We start from the raw sequence: 12,327 nt of genomic DNA on the forward strand, positions 1-12,327 counted from the left end.
CAGCACTTAATGAAACCATTTCAGTGATAGTTTTAAAACTGTCTCTAGGGTCTGATCAAGATTTATGTCCATAAGTAATACGCTAATTGTTGGATGAGGGCATTGGTCTAGTGTTGATTTCTGGAACAATTTTGATATATGTTTAAGGTCCTTAACTGAGAAGCATCTTTGAATTCTTGTGATCTCTGCCCTATTCATAATTACCAATCAGCCCTGAATTTGTTTCCTTTTTCAGTATACATTTTTTTCAGCATTTTATTTACAAGCATTCAGTAATAAGCATTCTTAAATTACATAAGCTTCAATAAAAGTTTCAGGGAAATTTCTGTTCCTGTTAAACATTTGTCCTCAATTTTAAATTCACTATAAAGAAGCAATCTCTTCATGCTTGGAGATTGGGGTACGCCCGCTCAGGTTTAGTGAAGCCTAGAGCGCAGGGGAATTTTGTCTTCGACCATTCTTGTTCGTTGGCCAAGGTCGATTGTGGAAATAGAAAGAGGACTGGCAACCTCTTGTTTTCCCAATCTGTGGTTTTGGGCACCAACATAGTTTTTGTTAGTAGTCTAGTACTTTTGATCTGTAATCAGTGAGGCTCCTTTTGTGATGAGCAATGTTCTCTAGGTAGTGTGCCTTCATGCATGTGCATGCCCCTCTTGTAATATTTATTTAGTTGGCCAGTACATAGATATTATGGGTCTCCAATCCCACTGTGGTTTTTCCTCTTTGAGGTTTTGCACGTATAAATATATGTGTTATGGTGTTGATTCATGTGGTTGCATTAATATTACTTATTGTTACTTTCTTTTATGCATATCGATTAATAAGTGGATTTGTTAATAAGGCTTAAAATATTATAACCGATAGAACACTGATTCACCCCCCCCTCTCAGTGTTCTTGGATCCCAACACTCCCCACTCTTTCCATGAGACATATAGTAGTTCTGTGGTAGGTGAATTAAGAGGTTCTCATCGATATTATCTAGAGTCACATCAATTTCTCCAAGGAATGCATGCATAAAGAGCATCTGACACACTTTTTTAGCCCTAGCTTTGGTGATTCCCATATAGACCAGCATTGCTAGAAACATCCCAATGATATTGGTGTTAACTCTATATATGTGATACACCTGCAATAACTCCTCTCCCAACACCATTTTCATTGCATGCAGCACTAGCGAATGACTTGTCGCCATGGTAGCAACCAGGCACTTCTCCGAGACTTCTCTAAGAAATGATATTTGTCATTCGGTTGCTTCTAAAAGTATCAGTGTGTCCATATTTTAGCAAACCACTTAGCTTCAAAGAGAAACAAGGGCAACGAGCATTGTGACTCTCTCAAACCACACCACCTTCTATTTAAAACCATTTGCCACCTATTGTCATGATGATGACAATTGACACTCAATTGGTTGGTTTCACTATGTTGTCATTGATGGCAACATGGTATCTTGTTTCGGCTTCATGTTTTGGTTTAGTTGTGTACCAACAAGTACTTCATAGACACTTCATCGACACTAGCAGGTTGGAAGGATTTCTTTGGTTACGGGCAATGCAAGCCGACATGGTTTATAATCAGGTTATCGGTATCAAAGGCCGACATCTTTTGGATCCGACATCAACAATTATTTTTTATATTCATGTATTTATGTTATCTAGCCGACATGTATATTGATATTGTTATTATCTTTGTAAGCCGTCATAAGACATGATAAATTGTATAAGGTATATAGGTCAGTTGGATTAGATCATTTTGATATATGTGGATGATGATAAGGATGTGAATATGGATGGATAGCAGATGCGAAATATATGAGAGAGATTATGTATGAGAGGATAATTTTGTAAAGGGGTATTCCGGTAAAGGGTTTAGGGCTTTAGATCGAAATAGATAGAGCTTAACCGAAATTGTATTCAGGCATAGAAGATACTATCTTAGCAGTTCATTCATTTCTTTGGATTGTAGTCTGGATTTATATGTAGTCAGTGAGGCTCCTTTTGTGATTGAGCAGTGTGCTCTAGGCTGTAAGCCTTCCTGCAAGTGCAAGTCCCTATATTTTGTAATATCTCTTCATATGGCCAGTGAATTGATATTGTGGGTCACAAATCCCACTGTGGTTTTTTCTCTTTGAGGTTTTTGATGTATAATTATGTGTGTTATGGTATTCATTTATGTGATTGTCTTATTGGCTGCTTTACTTCTTTCAATTCTATATGTATCGGTATACCGGTTGGTGTATGCATGTTTTATTAAGGTTAAATTTGATCATATCGGTAGAACACTGATTCACCCCCCCTCTCAGTGTTCTTGGATTCCAACAATTGGTATCAGAGCTTTGTACCTCATAGGAAGTTTAACAGCTTGAGGGAGATTCTGAATCGGGAATCCATGGATATGGGTTTGGAAAAGCAACTTGAGATGGCACTTGAAGATTGTGATGCTGAAAGAATGAAGAACTTGAAGTTACAAAATGAATTGAATTCCTCTCAGAAATTCATTCTTGTCCTACAGAAGAGGTTGTCATCTGTTCAAACTAGGAGGAAGGAACTTTTGCAAAATCAGGATGATGAAGAGAAAGATGCACTTAAGGAACAATGTCGGAAGCTGAGTCAAGAGAACATGGTTATGAAAAATGAAATGCAAGCTATAACTATGAGAATGTCTAAAGAGATTGAGGACCAGAAGAAAAAGGAAGAAAATCTTATTGTATCTCTGAAGAACAAATTTGAAGAATGTGGTAGGTTGGTTCATGAGAATGATATGTTGAGAACTGATTTAGTACAATCCTACAATCCTAGAGTAATGAACAAGAGCTTGAGTGACAAATTATAATTCTAAGAGATGATCTGACTATTGCAAGTGAGTATAAATAAAAATTCAAGATTAGTTCAGCACAACTAGATGAGTTATTGGAGAGACAAAGACAATGGAGATTCCAGTGGACTTGGATTTGAACAAGGATAGAGTTCCGATATGACTAATGAATATCAAAACCATAAGGTACCGGTAAGGGAGCTCAATGGTTATAAATTTAATGTTAGATGTTTTGTTTGCAACAAATTTGGTCACATGGATAGGCAATGTAGAAATAGAGCAAATCAGAACAACAATTCTGCTCCCGGTCAATGTTCTAAATGTAATAAGTATGGTCATAAAATAGAAGATTGGAGAATGAATGTTAAGTGTTATGCATGTGGAAAATTTGGACATATGGCTAATCAGTGCAGGTCAAGAAATTATACCAGTTTTAGCAAAGCAATTCAAAAGAACTATGTTACATGTTATGCATGTAATGAGGTTGGACATATAACTAAATTCTATAGAAGTGGAAATTTACCGGTTGGTAATGGATGATCAAATGAGAAAGGGAAAGAAAAGGTTAATGAAATTCGACAAGATCATACCCAGAGATGGGCCAGGAAGACTGAAGAACAATTAGCATATAGGAATGCACCAGTTACTTATCTGGCAGAGGAGGTTGCTCCTGCATCGGCAAGTAGCTCATCCGGTAACTGAGGCAGATGCCTTAGGGGTGGGCAAAATTCATGAAGATGTTGCATATGCCTTGGGAAGAGGTTCTAGAAGATGTTCCAGACATTGGAGATGCTTATTCGACATGGATATGTTTTGTTCAGGATCCGGTATCTTTCACCGGAAGTCATTGATGTCAATGAAAGAGCTGGGTTTTTCTTGAAGGATAAAAGGTCAAATCTACTTCATTTTTATCACCTTGCATTCAGTGTGATTAAGAGTGATTCAGAGTGATTAAAGGCGAGTCAGTGCGATTAGATATCTTCTTGAGTGATTTAACCGACGATTGGAAGAGGTCTTTAGGGTTTTTCACCGAAAGCAATTCATATGTTTTTATCTTTAATCATGGAAGTGGTATCATCATCTATACCTATGTTTGTTGCAAAGCCAACTGTAGTTGAGGTCAAGGACCATCCCAGTCCGACTTTCAAGCGATATTTGCATGTGGCTGTAATACCCTAAAATTGGTCATCTAAACCATGGGCCCCTAATCTCGACAACATCACCAAGGTCCTAACCAAAGGCAATAAAATCAATCTTGAGCACATTATTAATTCTTTAATTATCAAAAATCACATGGCGAATCAACCACTCAATATTAATTAAATATTTATTTAATTAATTGAATTATTTCAAGAATAATCATTTTGATCAATTATCCCATTTTAATTTATTAAATATCTTTGCATATTTAATTAATTAATAAATTTGCCATTCAATCATGCGAAAGAATTAATTTATTACAAAAGATGAATTAATTTATTACAAAGAGTTGAATTGAAACAAAACAAAAGTCAAAAAAAAAAAAAAGGAATTGAATTGAGAGAGAAATCAAACTTGAGATATTATTTCTTTTTCTAAATTTAGAACTTGAAATCAGAAAAGCAATTTAATTATTGAATTATTCTCTAAAATTGGAACTCAAAGCTTTTCAAAAAAAGAAGTTCAGTTGCATTAAGAAAACTCTTTTCTTGATTAAATTGAAGAATTATCTATTTTTATCAGATGTGCATGGAATTAATTTATTATTATTTTCCAATGCAACTTGGACTTCTAATTTGAATGCTTTTCAATTAAACTATAATTGGAATCTATCTCAAGGTTAACTCAACCTGATTTCTTAATTATTTTCAATTAATCCTAAATTGAGCTTTTTGTAATTCTCTATAAATTCAGTCTTCAGCTCTCATTCCAATTCACCCCAGAGATTTTTGAGAACACGCTTGGAAATTATTATCACGCTAATTTCGCTCTGGAGTCATTGAAATCATTGTGCTTTTTTTAGATTACTTGCATCCATTTTACATTCATTATTGCTTGCATGCATTGTTGCTTGAATTTGCTTGAATTACTCATCCATCTTGCATCCATATAGCTTAATATCATATAGATTAAATCCTTTGTCTTGGTGTAGTCTAGTCACTGGTATTGCTTATAAAAATCTGAGAGCAATCTTATACTCGCATCTTTTAGAAGCCAATTAGTTGCTTTGCTATGGTTTATTTCTTATTGATTATTGATTACTAACCATGCATATAATGACTTAATTGAAGTGTTGTGCTTGCAGCTACAGGTTCACTTTTTCACACACACATTTCTGGTGCCCACCGTGGGGCCCGAAGACTACCTTTTTTTCGGCCTCCAAGACTGACTGCTTTATTTTTTCTTATTTTCCAGGTTTCAGATTTTTTGGTTTTTCATCCGTACATCTCATGCGACAATTCCCACAGGCTGAAATGACAAATTGCTGGTGTCGCACGAATTACAAACATATTATCGTACGAGCATATCCTTAGTCGTACGAGCATATCCTTTGTCGTACGAGTAGTAATTATTTGTCGTACGAGTCAACATCATCAGCATTCTGATCTCGTAGTGTACTGTATCCTATCTCGTACGAGTCGAGACTCTGTCGTACGATTTTGTATTTTCTGGTAAAAGAGGCAAAATTTCATATTTTTCATTTCTGACGACTGACCTTGACTGTTTATCTGTCTGTCTTAGAGTTTTTCACAGCCTAACTAGTTTTTGCAGAACTCTTGTCGAAGAATATTGCTTGTCGCACAAAGACAATATGACTACTGATTCGTTGTCTTTGTAGGTTGCCTAAGGAGAATCGACTAAACATTGTGTATTCTTTAAATTCATTTTTTAGGAACCTAACTTGCTATCTAGTTAAAGAACAAATCTGTCTTTTGTACTTTTAGAAGATTTTGAGAGCTAGGAGAGTATGCTCTTGTCTTTTTCTAGACAATCAGAAATCCAGACCCTTGAAGCTTTTTCTTTGTTTGAGATTTGTACATCTTTAGCAGGCCTGCCCTTCCGAGGGGTTGAAAAACTCTTAAAGCCGTTATGACTGGTGTGAGGGGAACGACCTAAGTGGGAATGGCTAGACGCCAAGTACTCCAACCCACTATAAAATAAATGTGATTTGATGAAAATCAAGTCAACGACAGTGCTTGGGAATAGCTCTCCTCTGTACCTTCGGGTATATTAAACCTTGGTTTTCAAGGCTGGGAGACCTCTTAATTGAGTTTATACCTCGACACGTCGAACGGATCCCTGACTAAATCCAATTTAAAATTAGAAGCTACCCAGTTCATCTCCGAAAGGGGGATAATCTTTGTGCAAGAGAGATAGTAACTCTCCCAAGATACTTGTCATTTCGTGCCCCCATTAGTGTTTGGAGTCGGATAATACGACGTTGAGAATCCATTGCGTGAGACTCAGCGGCTGTATTCTGATTAGCTATTGGGTGTGTACCTGAGTCTACAAGCAAAGGTTTTCTTTCCTCACCAAATTCCTTAGGGTTTGCATGCTGTGATTGAAGTCACTGTAAATACTACTTGTTTTCTGTGTTTTTCATCCCTGAAACAAAACAACTGAAATACCAAAAATCAGTGAAGACCAGAAACTAGTCCATCCTAAGTCAAAACTCTGTCTGTGTCAGAAACTAGTCCATCCTAAGTCAAAACTCTGTCCATGTCAGAAACTAGTCCATCCTAAGTCAAAACTCTGTTCGTGTCAGAAACTAGTCCATCCTAAGTCAAAACTCTGTCTGTGTCAATCCCAGTCAAAAATCAGTCCATCTCAGAATTTGTCATACTCAGTTGGTCATACTCAGCAGTCAGAAAACTCAGAATTTTTAGTCTCTGCCCTGTGAACAGTCGTACGAGTCTGCTAATTTATCATTCTGCACCAGTCCTGTGTCATATGAATATACTCAATTGTCGTTCTAAAGCAGATTCTCTGTCGTACGAGTCTAAATCAGTCATCATCCTGCACTGTATTATGTCTCGTACGAGACAGAATCGACCTCAGTCTTTTGTCGTCCTGCACATGCCCATCAGTCATATGGTATAAGACAGAACTCGTACAAACTAGAAATTATGTCATCCTGTAACTGATAAATTATCGTCCGGTTCAGAAAACCCAGTCGTACGAGTCTCTGGTTTTGTCAGACAGAACATTCAAAATTGCCAAAAACATAGTCTACAGTGAGCATAATATTGGTTATCATTTTCCTGAGCATAAAACAGATCAAGGTAGTATACCTCTGCCATTTTTTGTTGCACGATTTGGTCGATCACCCTTCAGCTAGTTCAATCAAAACTACCTATCAAACTCAAGTCACTTAGATAACGTCTTACATAGGATATATCATTCTTGAATTAGACTGAATCTTAGTTACAATTTTAGAATCAACCCAGGAAAACGTCTTAGACAGGATAGATCGTTCCTGAAATCAGACAAAATCTCAGTTGTTTCTCTCAAAACAATACGCTAAACAGAACAAACTAGCTCTAAAATTGATCTTGACCTCTGCATCACAAAACAACTCTAGGTCACACTAATCCATAAAAATGCCTATTCAAACCAGGAGTTCCCATAAGACAAAAGCCAAAGATAAAGAACAAACTTTCACTTATCAAGATAATCCATTCTACGTGAAGGATCCCCTTACTGACATACCATCGTCATCAGGCGGACCGATTTTCGATGAACCGAAATCTCCCACTATACATAAGACAGAATACAATGATGGAAACAAAAACGACCGTAATATTCCTGAAAATCATAATGACTCCTCATCATCAAGTGAGACTGACGAAGCTACTGAACCTCCAGAAAAAGAAATCCTTGACCGTCAGAAAGACAAAAACTTTAGAAAAATGATGAAAACTATCATGATCCGAGAAAAGGAAGACTGTTTCTTAGAACTAGCAAATCAAGGTGCTAAACTTCCTGTTGGATATGATGTTCAGACACTTGTTACTAAGAGGAAAGACTCACCTATACTCATGGTACACAAACAGTTAATAGCTTTGCGAACAGAGCTCACAGAGCTGAAGAATAAGGACAATTCCCCGAACCAATATTCTCTGGAAGCAATATGTCCCTTCCCATTTGACAAGAATTTACACATGCCTCCATTCCCTTCACGAGTGGAAATCCCAAAATTTGATAAATATGATGGTACCTCAGATCCTCAAGATCATGTCAGGGAATTTAGTGCTGCTTGTATGGAATTCATGCACGATCAAACGTACCTTATGCGTCTCTTCCCAAGGAGTTTAGGGGGTCAAGCAATGGAATGGTTCTCAAGTCTACCCAAAGGAATAAAAACATTCAAAGAACTAATCCAATTGTTCTTACAACAATACTCATACAACATTCGACATCCTGTGACTATGATCGATCTTTGCAATACTCAACAGAAAACAGGGGAACCTCTTCTTACTTTTCTCCAACGCTGGAGAAGGATGTTCTTTAGGTACCCACGACCTATCCCAGACTCTGAGAAAATGGATATATTTGTCAATAACTTGGTCCCCGAACTAAAATATAGCGTACAAATGCAAGTACACCCATCATTTAACAAGCTGGTAGATAATGCCATTCGAATGGAAGACGTGCTCATAAAAAAGGGAGATATCACACCTTGGAAAGAAACACAAACAGGATCTAGTTCTAAAGAGAAGAACAAGTATTGGAAATTTGCCAAAGACAACAACAAGAATGTTGTTAATGATGGAGTAGTAGACACTGTCAAAACCAACTCAAAATCAACAATATTCAATCTGGCTAGTGGTACACAAGCGCTTAAAGCCGCTGAAATTGCAGCAAAAAATCAGCCAAAGAAAACAAAGGAATGGTTCAAAGAAAAGCCTTGGCTTTCCAGACCTAAGCGTGATTTTACTCCTCTTGAAGAATCATATGAGTCAGCTTTCAAAACTCTATTGGCAAACAACTCGATAACACTACCAGATAACTCCAGACCATATGATCCAGATGTCAAACCAAGATGGTGGAGAGAAAATGAATACTGTGACTTCCATCGGAATAAGGGTCTTAACATAAACAATTGCATGAAGCTAAAACATGAGATTCAGGATCTCATAGACACTGGTAAAGTTGTTGTTCAGAATCACCCAACCAATGCTGATCATAAAGCATTTAAAGACCCTTTGCCTGCTTATGAACAAGGTGATTCCTCAAAGACCAAAGGAGGTGCCAAGGTAAATTATACTTATGCCAGCTAGGACAACATTATCAACATGATTGAACCTTCACACTCAGAATATTGCAATGTGATTATAGTTCAAGATAAACCAAATGAATCATGATATGCAAAAGCTCTGACCAGATCTCAAAAGAAAGTCACCCTCCAAGGAGCTAGCTCTTCCAAACCGGCTCAAGAAACATCAAATCCGACAGCTGTGCCAAATAAACAAAAGGAATCAACCTTGGACAAATTTAAAAGATTAACCTCCTCCTCATCCTCTGGATACAGCATGGTTGAACAGTTGAAAAGGACAAATGCTCAAATTTCAATTTTTGAATTGCTACAGCTCTCATCTGCTCACAAGGAAAGTCTACACCAAGCATTGCTCACTACCAACGTTCCAAAAGATTTAGACATTGATTGGTTTCAATCTATGGTGGGTCATCTGACTTCACCTCACTATTTGACCTTCTCTGAGGAAGATGACAACTCATTAAATCATCCACATAACCAGCCATTGCATATTGAAGCCATGATCCACAAACACAGAGTTAAACGTGTTTTGATAGATGGAGGCGCGAGGTTGAATATCTGTACTTATCATCTGCTTACACAACTAGGATTCTTTGAAAATGTAATTGATCCAGGCAAGAAAATAACAATTAAAGCCTATGATGAGGAAGAGAGGACCTCCAAAGGTTTGGTATCATTACCAATCAGAGTGGGACCGGTAGAGAGAGATGTCCTTTTCCAAGTTCTCGATATTCCATTGTCATACAATATATTGCTAGGCAGGCCATGGATTCATGAAATGAAGGCAGTACCCTCAACATATCACCAATGCTTAAAGTTTCCTTATAATGGAGCTGAAGTCAATATTCCGGCTGATACAAATGTCATCTGTAATGCATTGACAAAGGGTGCAGATACTTTTGTGCCTCGTAATAGGGCAGCCTCTCCAAATGAAGATCCAGAAACATTGATAAAAGACTTAGAAAAGAGATTGAAGATTACAGATACCGGCCTGGATAGCTACAAGATAGAACCAGTATTATCATTAGTTTCTCTTCCTCCATGGCCAAAACAGCTAGGCAAGCCATCAGAGGCTATGAGAACACAAACTCCAGCTCTGAATATTATATACGATGGTCTCTTTATACAGTCTTCTACCTCCTTGGCAGATGAAATAGAAGAGGATGCTATGCTTAACTGGCTCTATAAGGAAGATAGTCCAAATGAGGAGGTACGACATTGTGAGATTTCCTCAAACCAGTATGGTCGTGGTTACAAAATGATTCAACGCATGGGGTACTCAGGTACTAGTCCTTTGGGCAAACAAAAAGAAGGTATTACTAAACCAATTTAGCTACAAACCAAATCCACACATGATAAAGCTGGACTGAGATACAATCCTAAAAAGACATCAGAACAAAAACATGTTTCTAAGTCTCAAGGCTTGAAAAAGATATCGCCTTTAATATTACATGAAGCAAACGCTAAACAGACGAAAGAAGAGTGTAGAAAAGAGAGAGGAATCAACAGTCAAGAAAGAAGAAATAGTCAGTGCTCAAGCTTCAACGGTATCAGCTACGATAATACAAGAAGTTGAGGTTCCTGAAGATATAAGAGATGAATTTGTAAGAATCAGAGAATTGTTTGCACCATTAAAAGTTCCAGTCACATATACTGGCAGGCAACAAGTAGATGATTTAGAGACTGATTCAAATGAGTATGAATAGGGTCCTGACTATCTTTCAGACACATCTGCTACAGAAACTCCAGAAGAATCTAGTGGTGTCATAGATGATACTCAAGAGTTGATGCGCCTAAAACTAGAGAAGGAAATACAAGAAATTAGACAAAAGAGGCAAGCAAATTATGAACAAGCACTGAAAGAAGGAACAATACCAGAAACCTTCTCATCTATGTGTCCTTATCCTGAAACATAACAAATCAGTTATAGTACTACACAGGAAGAGTTAGAAGCTGCAGAACAAGAACCAGTTGTCAGTCCAGAAGAAGCTGAATGGAGTAGACGACAGAAAGCCGCAGAAACAATGAGACCATGTCAACAGGTGTGTCAGATACAAATGACAAATGAACTACAATATGAAAGAATTTGTAGGATTAAAGATGTTAGTATTGATACCATACATATGCTTACTAAATCACCTGAAAAAGACTTGGAAACTTCATCAGACAACTCTGATGATTCTGATGACTCTAATGACAATCCTGTTCATGATGATACCCACTCATCCTCAAATTCTAAATCATCTGATACAAACAATGAAAAATTGTCTACTAGTCTTATTGTTGTTAAACCATGACATGACGTCCAGTCCGACTTAGTCAATGATGTTATAAGTATGCCTATTGGATTAGATTGATTAAATATTAATGTGAACTTTAATAATCATGATCTGACTCTTCCTGCTCTCAAGACACTTACGCAAGGTATCATTCTGGAACTCGACTTTTCAATCCACAGCTGTGATAACAATACCGTGAATGCTCTTGAACCTATCCAAAATTTGTCCTTAATACATCCCGAATTGATTGACTGTACTTTACAGAATCAACCCATGGATATACCTATTTTTGCCAATGACTATACATTATCCTATTATCTCAATGCAGTCGAACCTATTAACTCTTCCACCAGTGAATGGAGTGAAAATATGACTGAAGAGGATATCAAGTATCTTAGTCGCAAAAACAGGAAAAATAAAAGATCTGATGGCGAAAACCACATTGTGGCGGTGTCAGAATCTAAAAAAGAGAAAATAAAGGACTTACCTAAAGGTGAAAACCTCTGTGAGGCACCTGAAGGTGAGATACTTGGTATACTGCCCAGTCATTTTCAGGAGCGGTCTTCCATATTGATTGAGCCAACTCAGCCAGTGAATATTGGGAATCAAGACAAACCACAAATTATTCACGTAGCTCAATCACTATCAGCAGAGGAATTGAAGGATTTCACCCAGCTATTCCTAGAGAAGAAAATAAATTTTGCATGGACATACTCTGATATGCCAGGCTTAGATCCCAATCTCATTATGCACCATCTCTCAATCACACCAGGAGTAAAACCAGTTAAACAAAAACTTCGTAAGATGCACTCGCATGTCGCACTATTGGTCAAAGCTGAACTAGAAAAACTACTCAAAGCTGGATTTATCAGAGCAATAGATTATGCTGAATGGATTTCCAACATAGTACCTGTGTCAAAGGCAGATAAATCTATCAGAGTTTGTATAGATTTTAGAGATCTCAATAAAGCATGTCCAAA

This window comes from Cryptomeria japonica, chromosome 8 (genome assembly GCF_030272615.1).
Source record: "Cryptomeria japonica chromosome 8, Sugi_1.0, whole genome shotgun sequence".
Taxonomy (NCBI): Eukaryota; Viridiplantae; Streptophyta; class Pinopsida; order Cupressales; family Cupressaceae; genus Cryptomeria; species Cryptomeria japonica.